Source organism: Martes martes (assembly GCF_963455335.1).
Source record: "Martes martes genome assembly, chromosome: 4".
Classification (NCBI taxonomy): domain Eukaryota; kingdom Metazoa; phylum Chordata; class Mammalia; order Carnivora; family Mustelidae; genus Martes; species Martes martes.
Window position 1 is genome coordinate 83059998 of NC_137891.1, and position 22608 is coordinate 83082605.

Genomic DNA, 22608 nt, shown 5'->3' on the forward strand with positions numbered 1-22608 from the left:
CATTATATGATTATATATGAATGTTACTCAGCCATAAAAAAGAATGAAATCTTGTCATTTCCAACAGCATGGATGGATTCAGACAGTATAATGTTAAATGAAATAAGTCAGTCAGGGAAAGACAAATACCATATGATTTTACTCACTGTGGAATTTAAGACACAAAACAAATGAAGGATAACTTTACTGGATATAGAAATCGTGATGGATAGAGCTCTATTTTTTTTTTCTTTCAGCCCTTCAAATATATTGTCTCACATCTTCTGATTTCCAAGGTTTCTGAGGAGAAATTAGCTGATATTCTAATTGAGCATCCATTTTTTAAATGATTTTTTTAAGATTTTACTTATTTGACAGAGATCACAAGTAGGCAGAGAGGCAGGCAGAGAGAGAGGGAGAAGCAGGCTCCCTGCCAAGCAGAGAGCCCAATGCAGAGCTTGATCCCAGGACCCCGAGATCATGACCTGAGCTGAAGGCAGAGGCTTAACCCACTGAGCCACCCAGGTGCCCCTAACTGAGCATCCTTTTATATGACAGGTTGCTTTCAAGATTATTTCTCTGTCTTCTGACAGTTTATCAAAACTGTCAAAAACTGTTTATGTGTTGATGTTGTTTTCCTGGAGTTCATCCTATTTGGAGTTCATTAAACTTTTTGGATTTGTATATTCACACTTTTCATCAAATTTGGAAAGTTTTTTGCCTGTTATATTTTAAAATAGTTTTTGCTCCCCCTTTTCACTCTCTTCTGCTTCTAGGAGTCCCATAATGTATATGTTTGATGGTGTTTGTTTTAGTCAACTTTAGCTGTTATAGAAAAATACCATAGACTGGGTAGCTTAAACAAGAGAAATATATCTTCTTAACGTTTTGGAGGCTAGAAGTCCCAGATCAAGGTTCAGCAGAGTCAGTTTTTGGTGAGAGCTCTCTTCCTCGCTTACAGAATGGCACCTTCTTGCTAAGCCCTTGTATTGCCTTTCCTTGGTACATGAGCATGGACACAGGACAGGGCAAGCTCTCTGTTGTCTCTCCTCATAAGATCATTTGTTTTAAACCATTTTTTTAAAGATTTTATTTATTTATTTGACAGACAGAGATCACAAGTAGGCAGAGAGGCAGGCAGAGAGAGAGGGAGAAGCAGGCTCCCCACTGAGCAGAGAGCCCGATGCGGGGCTCTCTGAGATCACGACCCTGAGATCATGACCCAAGCCGAAGGCAGAGGCCTCAGCCCACTGAGCCACCCAGGCACCCCTCCTCATAAGACCATTAATCCTATCAGATCATCACTGCACCCTTATGATTTCATTTAACCTTAATTATTTCTGATACCAAATACAGCCACCTTCTGGGTTAGGGCTTCAACATATGAACAGTAGTGCCTGTGTGTATTGGTGGTGAGCTATCCTTGAAAAATGAGGGAGAAGTTGAGACATTTTATTTATTTTTTTAAGATTTTATTTATTTGCCAGAGAGAGAAAGAATATGAGAGAGAGCACAAACAGAGAGAGCAGCAGGCAGAGGGAGAAGCAGCCTCCCTTCTGAGCAAGGAGCCCCATGTGGGACTCAATCCTAGGGTCCTGGGATCATGACCTGAGCTGAAGGCAGACACTTAACTGACCGAGCCACCAAGGCATCCCAAGACACTTTCAAATACACAAGAGCTGAGAGATTATTACTACTAGACCTGCCATATAAGAAATGCTAAAGGCAGACACTGTCTGGTTGGTGCAGTCAGTTAAGTATCTGACTTTGGATTTCAGCTCAGGTCATGATCTCAGGGTCATGAGATCAAGTCCAGCATCAAGTTCCAAGCTGATGTGGAACCTGCTTAAGATTCTCTCTTCCTCTCTCTATGCCCCTCCCCCTGCCCACATGTTCATTTCCTCTCTCTCTTTCTCTTTCTAAAGAAAGGAAGGAAGGAAGAAAGAATGAAAGAAAAGTGCTAGAGGAAATCTTTTAGGTTGAAATGAGCAGCTGCTAAATAGAAATTAGAAGTTGAATGAAGACATAAAGACCTCTGGTAAAGGTACTTTCATAGGCAAGTATAAAAGCCAGTAATATTGAAATTTTGGCTTGTAGCTCCACTTTTTATTTTCTACAGGATTTTAAAGAGAAATGCATACAAATAATTATAAACCTATGTTATTGGGCACACAGTGTACAAAAATAGAATTTGTGACATTGATAACAGAGTGAAGGGAATAGAGATGTGTAGGAGTAGAGCTTCTGGATGTGAACAAAGTTAAGTTGGGATTGATTTAAGGTAGATTGTTATAATTTTAGGATGGTATATGTGGTCCCATTATAACCAGAAAAAAGCATCTATACAATATATACAAAAGAAAATGAGAACAACAACAACAAAATAAACTAAATTCAAAAGAAGGAAGTAATAGAGGAAATGAGAGGTGAAAATGAAAAGACATTTAAAAAAACACAGCAAATGGCAGAAGTACGTTTTTCCTCATGAAGGATTATTTTAGGGGTGTCTGGTTGGCTCTCAGTCAGTAGAGCATGTGAATTTGGTCTCAGGTTATGAGTTTCAACCCCCGTATTTAGTGTAGAGATTACTTAAAAATAAAATCTTAGGAAGAAAGAAAGAAAGAAAAAGAGACATGTAAAGCAAAACGATAGAAATTCTATGCAAATAGTAACTAAAGAACTGGGATAGTTATACTAATATCAGACAAAACTGATTTTTTAAAAGATTGATTGATGGATGGATTGATTGATTTAAGAGAGAGAAAGAGAGAAATTGGAGGGGAGGGGCAGTGGGAAAGGGAGAGAAAGAAGTTCCGCCAGACTCCCTGCTGAGTGAGGAGCCCAATGCAGGGCTTGATCTCATGACCCTGAGATCGACCTGAGCCAAAATCTAATTGAAGGCTTAACCAACTGAGCCACCCAGGCACCCCAGTCATTTCTACTTTTAATTTAAAGTGAGAGATGTATGATTCTTTCTTTCACTGGGACACTTAGAAGTCACTATAGGGTTATTAATTGGCCTAATTTTAATATTTTTGTGCCTCTGGGAATAGGGAGGCCTGAGAAGAAGGAAAGAGTAGAGGAACAGCTCTGCTTGGTAGAGCAGTCAGAATATACACTTTTATTGATTAAGTTCACCATCTTATATGGGAGCAGTTCATGGTGCCCAAAACAATTATAATAGTTACATCAAGAGATCACTGATTATGGGGTACTTGGCTGGCTCAGTCAGAAGAGCATGTGATTCTTGATCTGGGGGTCATGATTTTGAGCTCTATGTTGAACATATAGGTTACTATAAAAATCAAATTTAAAAAAATGATCACTGGGGTGCCTGGGTTTCTCAGTCAGCTGAGCATCTGCCTTTGGCTCAGATCATGATCCCAGAGTCCTGGGACTGAGCCCTGCATTAGCCTCTCTGCTCAGTGGGGAGTCTGCTTCTCCCTCTCCCTCTGCCTCTCTCCCCAGCTTGTACTCTCTCTCTCAAATAAATAAAATCGTTAAAAAATCACTGATCACAAATTACTCTGAAAGTACAGTAATAATAAAAAAGTTTGAAATATTGCAAGAATTACTAGAATGTGACACAGAGTCACATCGAAGTGAGCAAATGCCATTGTAAAAATGATGCTGATAGACTTGTTCAACACAGGCTGATGCAAAACTTCAATTCATAAAAAACACAATATCTGCAAGGCAAAGCACATTGAAGCAAGGTATACCTATAGATGGTTCTACAGTAATGATTGAAGCCTTCAATCTTCCACTTTTGAAAGTGATCAATAAGGCAGATCAGTAATGAAATAGATAGCTTGAACAATACTGTATATGAATCAGACTTAACAAACATAGAACACTCCACTCAGCAACAATATGATGCACATTTTTTGTAAGTTCAGATGGAACAATCTCCAGAATAGACCATTTGTTAGACCCCAAAATAATTCTTAAGGTAATTTTAAAAGACTAGAATCATACAAAGCATTTTTTCTGATCACAATGAAATGAAATGTGAAATTATTAACAGAAGGAAAAACTGGAAAATTCATAAATGTGTAGAAATTAAACAACACACTCCTAAATGACCAATCTGTCAAAAGAGAAATCACAAGAAAAATTAGAAAACTTCCACTGTAGGGGCGCTTGGGTGGGTCAGTGGGTTAAAGCCTCTGCCTTCAGCTCAGGTCTGATCCCGGGGTCCCAGGATCAAGCCCTGCATTGGGCTCTCTGCTCAGCAGGAGGCCTGCTTCTCCCTCTCTCTCTCTGCCTGCTTCTCTGCCTACTTGTGATCTCTTGTCTGTCAAATAAATAAATAAAATCTTTAAAAAGAAAAAAGAAAACTTCTACTGTAAGAAAAATGAAAAAAAAACATAAAAACCTATGGGATGCAGTGAAAGTAGTGTAAAGAGGGAAATTTATAGCTGTATACACATGCATTAAAAGGAGAAAGAACCCAAATTAATAACCTAACTTTACAGCTTAATGAATGAGGATAAAAAACAAACTAAACTTAGAGTGTGTAGAAGCAAAACAAAAAAAAAATAAAGATTAGAATGGAAAAAGAATAAAACTGAGAATAGAAAAACAGTAAAGAAAATCAATGAAATCAAAAGTTGGTTCTTGAAGAAGGAACAAAATTGCCAAACATTTAGCTAAATTGACTATGAAAAAAGAAGAAGACTCAAATTACTAAGATCAGAAGTGAAAATGGGGATATTACTAATGATCTCACAGAAATAAAAAGGATATAAGAGAATGCTATGAACAATGGTGTACTAACTGATGAAATGGACAAATTCCTAAAAACACACAATCTACTGAAACTGAACCACGAAGAAATAAAAATGTGAATACTCATATCACTAACAATTATTCAGTAACAAAAAATCTCCTGAGAAAGACCATGGGCCAGATTGCTTCACTGGTAAATTCCATCAAACATTTATTTATTTTTATTTTTTACTTTTTAAAGATTTTACTTATTTGTCAGAGAGAGAGAGAAAACACAAGCAGGGGGAGCAGCAGACAGAGGGAGAAGCAAACTCCCAGCTGAGCAAGAAGCCCAATGTGGGACTCAATTCCAGGACCCTGGGATCATGACCTGGGCTGAAGGCAGACGCTTAACCAGCTGAGCCACCCAAGTGTCCCTACCAAACATTTAAAGAAGAATTAGTACCAATCATTTTCAAAATTTTCCCAAAAATTGAAGGGAAAGGAACACCTACTAATTCTTTCTATGAAGTCGACATTACCCTGATACCAAATCCACACAAAGGTATTACATGAAGGGAAAACTATAGACCAATAATCCTTATGAATATTAATGTAAAAAGTCTGAACAAAATAGCAAACTAAAACCAGCAGCATATTAGAAGCATTATACACTATGATTAAGTGACATTTACTCCAGAAATTCAAAGTTTGTTCAACATAGAAAAATCAGTCAATATAATATACCACATTAATAGAATGAGGGGGGAAAAACGCAAATGGTTATCTCAATTCATGCAGAAAAAGCATTCGACAAAATGATGTCCTTACATGATAAAAACACTCAACAAACTGGGAATTGAATGAAACTTCCTAATGATGATCAAGTCTCTACATGAAAAATGCCCAGCTGACATCATTCTCAGTGGTGAAAGCCTGGAAGCTTTTGCTGTAAGATCAGCAACAAAATAAGGATGTTCATTTTGCCATTTCTATTCAATACAGTACTGGACATTTTAGACAGAACAATTAAGCAAGAAAAAAGGAATAAAGGTCATCCAAGTTGGAAAGGAGGAAGTAAAATTATCTATGTTCACAGATGACATGATGTAGAAAACCCTAAAGATTCCAAAAAATAAACTTTTGGAACTAGGAAACTAATTCAGCAAGGTAGCAGGATACAAAGTCAATACATGAAAGTCAGTTGCATTTCTATACACTAACAGTGAATAATCTGTAAAGGAAATTAAGAAAACTATTTTATTTACCATACCATATAAAACCACTTGGGAAAAAGTCTTGTATACTGAAAAACGTAAAACATTGCTGAAAGAAATTAAAGATGTCCAAAAAGTAGAAAGACACCCCATGTTCATTGTTAAGATGAATGTACTACTGAAATTGCTGCAGGTCAGCAGGCAGGAGAGTTGCTTGTGAGGCAAGGGGAAGTCAGGACAGACAGGAAGCTGTGTTGTCTTCTTGAGGACTGAAGAGAAGCTGATGCTCTTTATCATAGGGCTGTGCTGACACCTGCTCCTGAAGGAGGGGTTTTCCTCTTGCTGACCTGGGAAGGAACACAAAATGCAGACAGAATGGTTGGGTTTTTTTCCTGCACATTTCTTATCTCTTACAAATCTCTCCTGTTGTCATCCCAACCATGACTATGCAGGGAAAGGAATTCCACAAAACATAGTTCCAGCTTAACCAAGTTTAACAAAACTACCACAGATACAGAATATTTATAACTCAAGAAGGAATAAAGAATCTATTTTGTTGACAAATCAGGAGATTGTGAATGCTTCAAGTAAGATTATGTTCTAACTCTTAACATAAATTTCATATTCTATCTGTTGTGTACTTAAGAAATTCAATGTATACAGATATGGAAACTCACTAAATGGTTTACACAGAACTCCTTTGTTCCCATTCAAACATAATGTTATGCTTGAAGCAATGTCATCAGGATTTATGAAGTATACTCTAATTTTTTTTTATTTTTTCAGTGTCCCAAAATTCGTTGTTTTTGCACCACGCCCATGCAATATGTGCCCTCCTTAATACCCATCAATAGACTCACACCACTCCCCACTCACCTCCCCTCCAAAATCCTCAGTCTGTTTCTCATATATTCTAAATTATTTCCAAACTCATAAGTGATTTTGATAGTACCAGTTTATATGCATATCAATCTACTTATTTTATTTTTTAAAAAGATTTTATTTGACAGAGAGAAAGACAGCAGGAACAGGAACACAAGCAGGGGGAGTGGGAGAGTGAGAAGCAGGCTTCTTGCCAAGCAGGGAGCCCAGTGTGGTGCTCCATCCCAGGACCCTGGGGTCATGACCTGAGCTGAAGTCAGCCGTTCAACGACTGAGCCACCCAGGCACCCCAATCTAATTATTTTATATATGTTTGTACATACAATGAGTTCAGTTTCTGTTTTTTTTTTCACCTTGATCTAAAGTAGAATATTTGTTTATTTTTACATATTTATTTATTTGAGAGAGAGAGTGAGCAAGGGGAGGAGCAGAGGAAGAGAATCTCAAGCAGACTTCCCACTAACTCTGGAGCCTAGCATAGGGTTCCATCTCACAATCCCAAGATCATGACCTGAGCCTAAATCAAGAGTCAGATGTTTAACTGACTGAGCGCCCAGATGCCGCAGAATATTTGTTTTACACACTATTTATGGAAGTAAATGTGTCCTTTGATGGTTAAAATAGGTGTTCCAATTGATTCTCCCTGCTGTTACCATTTATAATAAACTCAAAAATTTTTAATGCTGTTGGTTTCAAGCTTGAAACAGTACAGGAAAAAATGTAAAGGACTTTGAAATGGACTAAGAATCATACTGGACATGTATAATGGAAAATTAGGTGTTGTCTGAGTTACCTGATCCTGTAGGTTCTCTCCTTCTTTTGTTGTCTTTGAGCTATTTTACAACTCTATAAGTGTAGAAAGCTGATAGGAGTACCAATGATTCTTGTCCATAGAAATACAAATTGTGTCCAGTGCATTGTAATTGATTATTCCCTGTGTGTAGTCTCATTTAACTTCAATTTGTAAATTAATGCCAGTACTTCTATAATTTTTCATTTGAACCAGTTCTAATTTCTTTCTGATTCCCTAATTAATTTATGAATTAAAATCCTTAACATGTGTTCTTTTTTATCTGTCTCAATTTCTCAATCATATTCTTTTTTTAAATATTTTATTTATTTATTTATTTTTAATTTTTAAATTTTTATTTATTTGACAGATAGAGATCACAAGTAGGCAGAGAGGCAGGCAGAGAGAAAGAGAGAGGAGGAAGCAGGCTCCCCGCCGAGCAGAGAGCCTGATGCGGGGCTCGATCCCAGGACCTTGGGATCATGACCTGAGCCGAAGCAGAGGCTTTAACCCACTGAGCCACCCAGGCGCCCCGTCAATCATATTCTTTTTTTAAAAATCACCTTTTACAAATGACAGAATGGGAGAAGATATTTGCAAATGACATATCAGATAAAGGGCTAGTATCCAAAATCTATAAAGAACTTATCAAACTCAACACCCAAAGAACAAATAATCCAATCAAGAAATGGGCAGAAGACATGAAAAGACATTTATGCAAAGAAGACATCCAGATGGCCAACAGACACATGAAAAAGTGCTGCACATCACTTGGCATCTGGGAAATACAAATCAAAAGCACAATGAGATACCACCTCACACCAGTCAGAACAGCTAAAATTAACAAGTCAGGAAATGACAGATGCTGGTGAGGATGTGGATAAAGGGGAACCCTCCTACAGTGTTGGTGGGAAGGCAAGCTGGTGCAACAACTCTGGAAAACAGCATGGAGATTCCTCAAAAAGTTGAAAATAGAGCTACCCTACAGCCCAGCAATTGCACTACTGGGTATTTACCCTAAAGATACAAATGTATTGATCTGAAGGGGCACATGCACCTGAATGTTTATAGCAGCAATGTCCACAATAGCCAAACTATGGAATGAACCTAGATGTCCATCAACAGATGAATGGATAAAGAAGAGGTGGTATATATATACAATGGAATACTATGGAGCCATCAAAAGAAATGAAATCTTGCCATTTGCGATGATGTGGATGGAACTAGAGGATATTATGCTTAGCCAAATAAGTCAATCAGAGAAAGACAATTATCATATGATCTCCCTGATATGAGGTAGTTGAAAGGCAACATGGGGGGTTTGAGGGGTAGGAAAAGAATAAATGAAAGAAGATGGGATTGGGAGGGAGACAAACCATAAGAGACTCTTAATCTCACAAAACAAACTGAGGGTTGCCAGGGAGAGGGGGGTCGGGAGAGGGTGGTGGGATTATGGACATTGGGGAAGGTATGTGCTGTGAAGTGTGTAAACCTGGCGATTCACAGACCTGTACCCCTGGGGCTAATAATATATTATATGGTAATAAAAAAATAAAAATAAAAATAAATCACCTTTTAACAATAGATTTATTTATATTCCTTATGCTGAATTTCAGTAAGAGCTCATGGAACCTTATGTGACTTCTGGTTGTATTTATGTATTTATTCTAATTTTGTTGAGGACTCAGGCCCTGCCATGGGCCCTGGGAAGAAAACCACAGCAGCAGGTAAGCACAGCACTGCAACATAAAGCAAAGGTCATGGGTACCAGGGTGACTCAATCAGTTAAGCATCAAGCTTCAGCTCAGGTCGTGATTCCAGGTTCTTGAGATTGAGTCCCACATCAGGCTCCTTGCTCAGCTGGGAGTCTGCTTCTCTCTCTCCTCCTACCTCCGCCTCTCCCTTCCCACCCACGCTCAAAAATTAATAAGTAAATAAAATCCTTCAAAAAATTTTTGAGCTCGCTTCAGCAACACATATTCTAAAAAAAAATTAAGCAAAGGTCATGATAGAAGGAGGTGCAGGGTGAGTGAGCTCCTAGAGAGGATCCCAAAGGCATCTTGGCCTTGTAGAAGTCTTGTAGAAGGGCTGGAGTTGGCTAGAGAGGAAGAGGAAAGGCATTTTGTGCAGAAGCACAGAGTAATATGGAGCATGGAATGTCCAGGGAACTGCCACATACCCAGAGGTGAGCACAGGGCACTGCAGGAAGGCATGTTAGTTCATCTGGTGGCTGTGAGGAAATAAAACACCAGTGATTGTGTGGCTTACAACCAACAGAAATTTATTTGTCACAGTTCTGAAGGCTGAGAAGTCCAGAATCATGGCTCTGGCAGATTTGGTGTCTAGTGAAGGCCCTCCTCTGGGTTGCAGATGGCCAACTGGGTCCTCATGTGGCAGAAAGAGGCAAGAAATACCCCTGAGGTCTCTTTTATATGGGCTCTTAATCCATTCGCGAGGGCTCCACTATCACCTCCCAAATGCCCACTTACCTTGGGTGCTACATTTTTAACACAGGAATTTGAGGAGGTTATAAACATTCCAACCACAGCAGCTGAAGAACTGGATGAGGACCTCAGGCATCCCAGGCAATTCAGATTTTATTAACAAGGTTGTGGGAATTGTTGAAGGACTGTAAGTGAACAAGTCACATAAACAGAAAGATGTTTCTGCAGGCCAGGGATGACACCCTTTCCTCAGAGGTGGGGGGGAAGGAGTGTGCAGCTGACCAGAAAGCCCTGAAGTGCTGCCTTGATGCCTCCCCTCTCTCAGACTGCTCAAGCTGCTACTTCTGCCTTCCAGAGCAGTCTCGCAATTCAGAGACACCCAGCTCTGCTTCTAAATGGCAGTAGAGTTGGACAAAGTGGTAAACAATTATCTTTTACTCCTTCTTGACATATATTTCATTTTATCTGAGGGCCTTCATATCTAATTATAACATTATTATGCAGAGGATACAAGATATAAAAATGAAATATTATTTTCTTATGTATTTTTCTGAAGTAGGCTCCATACACGAAGTAGGGCTTGAACTCACAACCCTGAGGTCAAGAGTTGCACCTTCTAGTAACTGAACCAGCCGGAAACCCTTGAAATATTATTATTTTAATCAAACATTCTCATCAACACCATGGATTAGTCTTTCCCAGGTGGGTAAAGTTCTATTTTTTTTTCATAACAGCTACTAATTAAGCAACAGAATAGTTTACCTTGAAATTAACCTTTTTCTAAGGGAATCATTAATATGTAGAATCAGTTTGAAAGGTACCTGGAACTCTATGTTCATATCCTATTTCACAAAACTGTCTGTTCTTTGTCCATGAGAACTAGAGTATATACATGATTATCTACAAACTTGAAATCAGATATCGAGAATAAATAACCAAATTGTTTAACATACTTGAAAATTTGCTCTCTTGGCATTTTTTTCTATTGATGGCTCACTAACTTACAAACTCAAAGTAAAATTCACATTTGATAGTGGTTTGATGTGTAACCCTTTAGAAATTTTTGGCATTTTGACAGCAAACTTCAATGTTAAACTCCAGGCATGAATGATTTTACAGTTTTAGGTTGTGACAAAGCCACTGAGAGAATTAATTTAAGGGACAATTGTTATAAATGTTTATAGATGTTCACTGAATAAGTAAACATGTATGTACTATATCTGGTTCTAAAGCTTTTTTCCCTATGATTGTTCTAATTTTTATTTCTTTGTCTGCCTTTATTTTATCCTTCTTTTAATGTCCAAGAGTCTCACAAGAATAGTCATTAAATGTTATTGTTCAGTCAAATATTGCTTTACTATAATAGTGCCAAAAATTGTGAGGAGGGGGAGCATTTTGCCAATTAAATAGTTATTTGGGGTGCCTGGGTGGCTCAGTGGGTTAAAACCTCTGCCTTAGGCTCAAGTCATGATCCCAGGGTCCTGGGATCGAGCCCCGCATCGGGCTCTCTGCTCCACAGGGAGCCTGCTTTCTCCTCTCTCTCTGCCTGCCTCTCTGCCTACTTGTGATCTCTGTCTGTCAAATAAATAAATAAAATCTTTAAAAAAAATAGTTATTTAATTCTCTAGAGATTTCAGCCCTTTCCAAACTTCCATGATTCAGGGGAAAGACACTTTAAAATACAGACTTTCTGAGCTTAAGTTTGATCATCTTGTCTCTCAAATGTTCAGAATGTCTCTGATAACACAGAAGTAAACCATGATGTTCAGAAAATCTTTTATTGTAACCCTGTTTTGGGCAATGACAGATGCTATACACGATTTTCAAACTGATTTAAAATTTTTCAAATCAACTGTTATTTTACAATTTCCCAACTAAGGAAAGACTGTTTTCGTTTTTTAAGACTGTGCATTCCAAGTTCACAGTGCTGAAAGACATCAGATGGCACACTTTCCTTTTGAAATCCCATCAAAAAAGCAAGGAGGCCCAGGCTATGAGAAGTAATAGGGCATCTGAGTAGGGAGGATGAAACTGAGACTTAAATTTTACGAGCCACAAGTTTCTTCTAGTTAGACATTTCAATTTAAAGGCTGATGCTATTTTATTGGGGCAAAGCAGAGGGCCCATCTAGTTTAATTTGCTCTCAGGTGGTAATATAACAAGTGCTACCTAAGTCTGGGGTCTTCCCTACTACCTCTTAGCCCTTTTTAGAAATCAGCCCACTTTTGTAATCATTGTGAGGAGATGGCGAAGAAGGAAAAGTGGGGTACAATCAGCCATTCCACTGCAGTGAGAGGAGAGACAGCACTTGAGGCTTGCAGAGATGGGAGGGAAAGTGAGGGGGGTAAAATGCGGGAAGAAACTGGAGAGGAAGAGCTCTGAGGATCCAAGAGAAATGTCATGGGGTGGGTGGGGGAGGGGTGGACAGCACTGATCTGTACCCAGGGGTTTGCTGAGAATGACCTGCCACCGTGTGCAAGCTCACACTTCAGGATCACGCAGAGGAAAGGGCTCAGAGGGAGGAGCCTGACCTTTTGAAGAGTCTGGTTTCCCTGCTCTTGAGCTATAAATAGTTCTGTTTTATAAAATATCTTTGAATTACACATTATGGCTGCAAAATAATTGTATTCATGTATATGAATATATATATGAATGGGTATACTAGGTAAAAGTATGTACATGTGAGTGTAAATATAGGAATGTTTTTAATGTAATAGGAATGTAAATATAGGAATGTTTTTAAATTAAAATCCAAATATACAATATTTTCATCTAACTCTTAGACCCCAGAATATGTGTAGGACTCCCCTTTACCTTTGTAGTTTTTAGCTTTGGGGAGGGTTGTTTTTGGTTTTTTTGCCCTTATATTTTTGTAATAACTTTTATAAAAATAAAAATGGATCTGTTAAAGTTACACAGGTAGTAAGAGACAAATACTATAGTTTAACCTATTTTCAAAGGGCAAATTTTGTGAGCCTTTAATTAATATGTGGAAATAAATGAAGGCCCCCCATATGAGAAAAGCAAGGACTACTTATTCAGAGCTTGGTATATACAAGGGAGTCAGCCACTGTCACTTTCAACACTTTTTTTTTTGTCAGAGACTCAAAGGCAGACAAAAGAATGGGCAAGTTTTATACTGGAAAAAAGTGAAGGTCCACCTGTACTGTGATAGTTGGTGAGGGAAAACTGTAGTGGGGCTCTAATTGGTTAGGAGAGCATATTTGACTTTCTCTTATTGTCCTCAGTTGGAAGGAGAGACAAATATTAGAGAAGTCACAAGTTCTTAAGTCTTGGCCATTTTGGACTGTTATAGGAGTTATTGTTTAGCTTCCTGGATTGTCAATAGACATAGCAGTCTGACATTCTGAAAGTCTTAGAACACTCTGGCTTCCTGAGCTGTTTATTATAGATCAAGGGTTGCTTTCCTGCAAGGGTTGCTGCAGGTTGTGGGTCAAAGTTCTATTTTTATTTAGAGTCTTACTGTTGTCCCTTTGTATATTCAGTATCCCAAATAATATTAAAATATTGGTATATTCTGTTGCATAAATGTACACATTTTAAAATTTTTATTCTGGGGGAGTCTGTGTGGCTCAGTTGGTTGAGAATTTGCCTTCGGCTTGGGTCATGATCCCGGGGTCCTGGGATCAAGTCCCACATCGGGTTTCCTGTCCAATGGGGAGCCTGCTTCTCTGTCTCCCTCTCCTCCTCTCCCCTGCTCTCATGCTCCCTCTCTCTCTTTCTCTCTCTCTTGCCCTGTCTCTCAAATAAATAAAATCTTTTTTAAAATTAAAGAAAAAATTTTACTCTGAAAATGCAGTTATCACCATTAGAATAGGTCAATATACAGAGCTCAAAGGATTTTTGGGTTTTTTTTTTCTTTATAAAAATTCTGCATTTAAGTGATATCATATAGTATTTTTCTCTGTCTCACTTAACATGATGTCTTTAAGGTTCATCCATGTAGTTGCAAATGGCAGAATTTCTTTATTTTTATGGCTAAATAACATTCCATTGTTTGTATATCAGATATCTTCTTTATCTATGCATATGTTGATAGACATGCAGGTTGCTTCCATGTCTTGGCTATCATAAATTATGCTGCTGTGAACATGGGACCCATGGCATCTCATAAACTGCTGAATTAGCCATGGGGTCCCCAAAGCAGAGAGAGGTTAGATCCAATAGTGTATTAATTAAGAGCGATTAAGAGAGAGGAGTCCAAGATGGTGAAGGAGTAGAAAACCTTAGTTTTGTTTGGTCCCGGGAATTTAACTAGATAGCTATTAAATCATTCTGAACACCTGCAAACCCTACTGGACTATAATAACAGATGAAGAAGGACACTATATCATAATTAAAGGGTCTCATCAACAAGACGTTCTAAAAATTGTAAATATTTATGCTCCAAAATATGAGCAGCTGATTATATAAACCAATTAATAATAAAATTACAGAAACAGATTGATAATAATACAATAATACTAGGGGACTTTAACATGCCACTCACTGCAGTGGACAAATCACCTAAGCAGAAGATCAATACGGAAACAAGGGCTTTGCATGACACCCTGGACCAGATGGACTTCACAGATATATTCAGAACATTCCATCCCAAAGCAACAGAATACACATTCTTCTTCAGTGCACATGGAACATTCTCCAGAATAGATCACATCCTGGGTCACAAATCAGGTTCCAACCAGTACCAAAAGATTGGGATCATTGCCTGCATACTTTCAGAGCACAAAGCTTTGAAACTGGAACTCGGGACACCTGGATGGCTCAGTGGGTTAAGCCTCTGCCTTCAGCTCAGGTCATGATCTCAGGGTGCTGGAATCAAGGCCTGCATCAGGCTTTCTGCTCAGCAGGGAACCTGCTTCCCCATCTCTCTCTGCCTGCCTCTCTGCCTACTTATGATATCTCTCTGTCAAATAAATAAATAAAATCTTAAAAAAAAGAAAAGAAACTGGAACTCAGTCATATCAGGAAATATGGAAAGAACTCAAATCCATGGATACTAAAGAGCATCCTACTAAAGAATCAATGGAACCAGGAAATTAAAGAAGAATTTTGAAAAAATTCATGAGAACAAATGAAAATGAAAATACAACTGTACAAAATCTCTGGGATGCAACAAAGGCGCTCCAAAAAGGGAAGTATATAGCAATAAAAGCCTTTCTCAAGAAACAAGAAAGTTCTCAAATATACAAGCTAACCCTACACCTAAAGGAGCTGGAGATAGAACAGCAAATAAAGCCTACCCCAGCAGGCAAAGAGAAATTATAAAGATTAGAGCAGAAATCAATGAAATGGAAACCAAAAGAACTTTAGAACAGATCAACAAAACTAGGAGATGGTTCTTTGAAAGATTTAATAAGATTGATAAGCCCCTGGCCAGACTTACTAAAGATAAAAGAGAAAGAACCCAAATGAATAAAATCATGAAAAAGGAGAGAACAGAACCAACACCGAAGACCTACAGAGAATTATAAGAACATATTATGAGCAACTATATGCCAAAAAATTAGGCAATCTGGAAGAAGTGGATTCATCCTGGAGACGTACAAACTACCAAAACTGAAATAGGAAGAAATAGAAAACCTGAAAAACCCATTACCAGCAAGGAAATTGAAGCAGTAATCAAAAAATCTGCCAACAGACATGAGTCCAGGGCCAGATGGCTTCGCAGGGGAATTCCACCAAACATTTAAAGAAGAACTAATACCTATTCTAAAGCTCTTTCAAAAAATAGAAATGGAAGAGAGACTTCCCAACTTGTTCTATGAGGCCAGCATTACTTTGATCCTAAAACCAGACAAGGACCCCACCAAAAAGGAGAATTACAGACCAATATCCCTGTTGAACATGGATGCCAAAATTCTCACCAAGATCCTAGCCAATAGGATCCAACAGTCCATTAAAAGGATTATTCATCAGGACCAGGGATTTATTCTTGGAAGGCAAGGTTGGTTCAGCATTTGCAAATCGATTAACATGATAGAGCACATTAATAAAAGAAAAGACAAAGACCATATGATCCTCTCAATTGATGCATAAAAAGCATTTGACAAAGTACAGCATCCTTTCTTGATTAAAACTCTCCACATTCTGTAGGGATAGAGGGACTATACCTCAGTATCATAAGAGCCATATACAAAAAGCCCACAGCAAGTATCATTCTCAACAGGGAAAACCGAGTGCTTTTCCCCTAAGGTCAGGAAAAGGGCAAGGATGTCCACTCTCACCACTGTTGTTCAGCATAGTACTAGAAATCCTAGCCTCAGCAATCAGACAACAAAAAGAAATAAAAGCCTCCAAATTGGCAAAGAAGAAGTCAAGCTCTCACTTTTTGCTGATGGTATGATACTCTATGTGGGAAACCCAAAGACTCCACCCCAAAATTGCTAGAATTCATACAGGAATTCAGTAAAGTGGCAGGATATAAAATCAATGCACAAAAATCAGTTACATTTCTATACACTAACAATGCGACAGAAGAAAGAGAAACACAGGAATCAATCCCATTCACAATTGCATAAAAACCACAAGACATCCAGGAATAAACCTAACCAAAGAGGCAAAGGACCTATAGTTTGAAAACTATAGAACACTCATGAAAAGATTGAAGAAGACACAAAAAATGAAAAAAATGTTCCATCCTCATGGATTGTAAGAAGAAATATTAAAATGTCTATGCTACCTAGAGCAATCTATACATTCAACCCAAGCCGTATCAAAATAGCATCAACTTTTTTCGTAAAGTTGAAGTAAATAATCCCCAAATTTGTATGGAACCACAAAAGACCCCAAATAGCCAATGGAATGTTCAAAAAGAAAAACAAAGCTGGTGGCACCATGGACTTCAAGCTCTATTATAAAGCTGTAATCATCAAGACAGTATGGTACTGGCACAAAAACAGACACATAGATCAATGGAACAGAACAGAGAGTCAAGAAATGGACCATAGGGGCGCCTGGGTGGCTCAGTGGGTTAAAACCTCTGCCCTCGGCTCAGGTCATGATCCCAGGGTCCTGGGATTGAGTCCCGTGTCAGGCTCTCTGCTCGGCAGGGAGCCTGCTTCCCTTCCTCTCTCTCTGCCTGCCTCTCTGCCTGCTTATGATCTCTGTCTGTCAAATAAATAAATAAAATCTTTTAAAAAATAAAAAAAGAAAGAAAAAAAAAGAAAAAGAAATGGACCATAAGCTCTGTCATCAACTAATTTTTGACAAAGCCGGAAAGAACATCCAATGGAAAAAAGTCTCTCCAACACATGGTTTTGGGAAATTTGGAGATCCACATGCAAAAGAATTAAACTGGACCATTTATTTGCACCATACATAAAAATAGACTCAAAATGGATGAAAGACCTCAATGTGAGACAAGAATCCATCAAAATCCTTGAGGAGAAGACAGGCAACAACTCTTGTGACCTCAGCCAAAACACCTTCTTGCTAGACATGTCTCCAAAGGCAAGTGAAATAACTATTGGCACTTCATCAAGATAAAAATCTTTTGCAAAGCTAAGGAAGTAATCAACAAAACTAAAAGACAACTGACAGAGTGGAAGAAGATATTTGTCTCATCAGATTAAGGGCTAGTATCCAAGATCTATAAAGAACTTATCAAACTCAACATCCAAAGAACAAATAATCAAATTAAGAAATGGGCAGAAAACATGAACAGACATTTCTCCAAAGAAGACATACAAATGACCAACAGACATATGAAAACATACTTCACATCACTCAGCATCAGGGAAATACAAATCAAAACCACAATGAGATACCACCTCTCTCCAGTCAGAATGGCTAAAATTAACAAGTCAGGAAATGACAGATGTTGGCGAGGATGTGGAAAATGGGGAACCATCTCACATTGTTGGTGGGAATGCAAGATGTTGTGGCCACTCTGGAGAAAAGTATATAGAGGTTCCTGAAAAAGCTGAAAATAGATCTATCCTCCAACCCAGCAATTGCACCACTGGTTATTTACCTCAAAGATACAAACGTAGTGATCCAAAGGGGCACCTGGACCCCAATGTTTATAGCAACAATAGCCATTTTATGGAAAAAGCCCAGATGTCCATCAACAGATGAATAAATAAAGATGTCACATATATATGTAATGGAATATCACTTAGCCGTCAAAAAAATGGTATCTTGCCATTTGCAATAACATGGATGGAACTAGAGGGTATTATGCTAAGTGAAATAAGTCACTCAGAGAAAGAAGATCATCATATGATCTCACTCATATGAAGAATTTAAGAAATAAAACAGAGGATCATAGGGGAAGGGAGGGGGAAAAGAACATAAGATGAAATCAAGAGAGGGAGACAAACCATAAGAGACTGTTAATCATAGGAAACAAATTGAGGGTTGCTGGAGCATAATGGGGTAACTGGGTGATGGACATCAAGTTGGGCAGGTGATGTGATGAGCATTGGGTATTACATAAGACTTATGATGAATCACTGAACTCTACCTCTGAAACTAATAATACATTATATGTTAATTAATTTAAATTAAAAAACAAATTTAAAAAATTATGAATGATTAGGAGTTTCAGTTTTATTTTAATTAGAATAGGTAATCTTTGAATGATTTTAGGAAATGAGATAATGCCAATTTGTACGACATTGCCAAATCATGGCAATGTGATTTGCTTTAGAAAGATCAATTCCAGGGCCACCTGGGTGATTCAGTTCGCTATGTTTGCCTTAGGCTCATTCATGATCCCAGGGTCCTGGGATGGAGCCCGGTGTTGGGCTTTCTGCTCAATGGGGGATCTGCTTCTCTCTCTCTCTCTCTCTGTGCTCTCTCAAATAAAATCTCCAAAAAAAGTTTAAAAAAATAAAAAGATTAATTCCAGTATTAAAGGGTAAAGGGTAAATGGGATCATGTGTGCAGCTTATTCACAAAATTTGATGAGAAATAATATTTACATAGTCCAGATTGTTTCCCCGTAAGATACTTAGATTTACTAGGGCAAAAAAAAAAAAAAAAAAAAAAAAAGTATGTTACAATGAAGAAACCTGGCAAACACCACCTTACTCAAGGGATTGAGGTTAACCTGTCAGTAAAGTGTCAGGCTTATTGACTGTCTTGATATTATGTACTGGTCACAGCATGACTTCAGTGGTTCCTGCTGAAATGGATACCCAGAATCTAATCATAAAGACATCAGACAAACCCAAATTGAAGGATATTTTAACAAGAACTGGCCTGTACTCTTCCAAAATGTCAAAGTCATGAAGAGAAATAACTTAGGAATGTTCCAGATTGAAGGAGACTAGACATGAAAATGAAATTCAACTTGTGATGCTGCCATAGAAACAGGGATTTTTTTACTTTTACTATGAAAAAAAAAATGAAGCAATTGATGAAATTTTGACATCTGTTTATTAGGCAACACTTCATTTTTAAAATTATGTTATGGAATTGTTCTGTTGTTAGACAAGGCAACATCTTTGTCTTTAGGATATACATGGTTTTTAGCAAGTTTTTAGAAGTAAAGGGCATCCCATTTCTCTCAAATGATTAAAAAAACATTTATAGAGAATGACAAAAGCAGATTTAAGAAAGTGTTAACACGAAAGTAATTTGAGTAAAGGGTATATGGGAATTATTTTCACTATTCTTATAACTTTTGTGTAAATCTGAAATTTATTTCAAGAAGTTTTAAAATTGGAGCACATGTGTGGCTTAGTTAAGGTTCCAACTTTTTTTTTTTTTTACAAGATTTTATTTATTTATTTGACAGAGAGAGAGAGAGAGAAGGAACACAAGCAGGGGGAGTAGGAGTGGGGGAAGCAGGCTCCCCACTGAGCAGGGAGGCCAATGTGGGACTCGATCCCAGGATCCCGGGATCATGACCTGAGCTGAAGGCAGATGCTTAATGACTGAGTCACCCAGGTGCCCCTCCAACTTTTGATTTTAGGTCAGGTCATGATCTCAGGTTTGTGGGATTGAGCCCACATTGGACTCCCTGCTCAGCATGGGCTCCCTGCTCAGCGTGGAGTCTGCTTAGGATGTCCTCTCTCCCTTTCCCTCTGCCCCACCATAGTCACACTCTCTCTTAAAAACAAACAAACAAACAAACAAACAAACAAAACTTAAAAACAAAGTTTAAAAAATTGTAGAGGTATTTTAAATTACCTTAGCTTTAATAACTAACAGCCCTCTCTTAAATATGCCCTGACCTGTTTGCTAAGTCATTAAATTCTTGTTTATTTATCTTTGCTAAATTTTGACTTCTTTGAATGGAATTGATTATATTTATGATGGATATTGGAAGGAGAATAGCATGTGTATATTTGTGTAAATCAAATAAAGCCATTCTAACTAGCAAGTTTCTTTATCTCTCGGGGTCAAAATCAGAGAAAAAAATTCAAGAATGCATTATACTGTATTGTTTTTGGAAAAACATATTCATAGGAATTAAGCTCAAACTGTATTGTCCTAATAAGAAAAAAACCCACATTGTCCTTACTCTGTTCATACTAACAGTATTGAGCATTTACTGTACCTGTGTCCTAAGCACTGCATGAAGCCATGAGCCAGGATATGAGCCTGGCAGTCTGCACTTGTACCCTCTTAAACCACCTGATACAAATAGGGGGATGATCTTCAGACCAAGGTAGTAGCTCTCGACCTTTCTTATCCCATCCTCCTGAGGGGTATGAGATGCTGCAGGTGAATCAAGAGGCACAACTCTCAGGGAGCATCTGTCAGAATTCAGGAGGCAGAGCTCTAATTTAACACGTCCTCTTATTCTTCCATTCCACATCCTGAAATTTCACTGATTACAAGAATGTTCTCTGATAATTTTTATATCCTTACTCTCCATTCATAGGAGGCAATTCTCTTTACAAAATGTTAACACACATCTATTGCCAGGCACTGCACTGAGGTTATCATCATCCCTGTTTTCAGAGACCTACAGACCACTGGGTAAGTCATAGATGTGAACAAAATTTCACCAAAGTAAAGTTAAATTCACTTTGATGGAACCACCCAGCAACAGGATAACCTCATTATTTTTGTTCAACTAAAATCCCCTATACATACACTTCATTTGCATTGTACAAAAATTCCATGTTGGTATTGAATTAAAAGGTTTAGAAAAAAATTATTAATGTATGAACTTTAGGGAGAAAAATCTTAGATCAACAACTATTTGAGTCTACATTATTTCCCAAGCAATTTGAGGTACTATCAGTACGTATTCAAGTTCAAATATGGCTTCCAATAGCCTGGCCATTACTACAGATTAAGAGAAAGAACCTATCTTTATTTTCTATATAAATTTTAACAACTCTACAGAAGTGTATAATCAGCACTGGAACTTTATGACACCTTGATTTCCAGCTACCTAGTACCTAGTGGCAGCAATGGTGTTTCTTAATTAGTTTATATTTGTACAAGGAACTAATTTTTCTGTGACCTTATTCAGTAAGTGATTTAGGGAAAAAATCAAGAGAGCTCATTCTCAGTGTAGGAAGGTTTCTAATTACTTTCAGTTAACTTTGCCTCACAAAACCCTACACATTTAATCTTTATAATAAAATGTATGCTATTTACAGCTTGTCAGTGGCAAGTTCAAGTACAGCCTAAGAACCAGTTATTTCTGAGTAACTCAAGAGATGTGAGTAAAACTTACTTCTAGTCTGAATAACATGTGGTCACAAGAACACAGCTCAACAGATTCAAACTTCTCTCCTCAGTAGAACATTTATGAAGAATGTTATCATGTAATAGGCACCAAGGAAACATCTCTATGTGGTTTTGGAAACGTAAGCAATGTCTCCAAAAGCAATGAACAGTTAAAAACCCAAGTTATAGCCAGAACATGGCATAGTTACATAAATTTTTAGTCAGAAGACTTTTTATTTTTAAATTTTTCTTTTTTTTTAAGATTTTATTTATTTGACAGACAGAGATCACAGGTAGGCAGAGGCAGGCAGAGAGAGAGGGGGAAGCAGGCTCCCTGCTGAGCAGAGACCCTGATGTGCGGCTCAATCCCAGGACCCTGAGATCATGACCTGAGCCAAAGGCAGAGACTTTAACCCACTGAGCCACCCAGGTGCCCCCGGAAGACTTCTTTTAATTCCAGTTTCATCTCTTACTTTGGGTCTTCAGGCAAAAGATGAGACTTCTTGCTTCCTTCAGCTATAAAATGGAAAGACTGAACCTACAGAGTGGCTGACAATTACATATAAAACGATGTCCAACACAGTGAGTTCACTGAGGAAAGTTCACTAGTAAAGTCACTTGGTAAGCAGTTGGCCTGGATCCCTTGGTGAAATCCCAACCAACTACTGCCTCCTTCAAAATACAAGGCATTTTGCAAATCTGCCAAGAACAGCATAGTTAAGAATGATGACTGACAAAAAAAAAAAAGGTCTGATGAAAATTTGGCTCTAAGGGCACCTGGATGGCTCAGTTAGTTGTGTCCAACTCTTGGTTTCAGCTCAGATCATGATCTTGGGTTCATGGGATTGAGACCTGTGATAGGTTCTGTGTTCAGTGTGGAGTCTGCTTAAGATTCTCTGCCTCTCCCTCTATCCTTCCCCCTTGATCA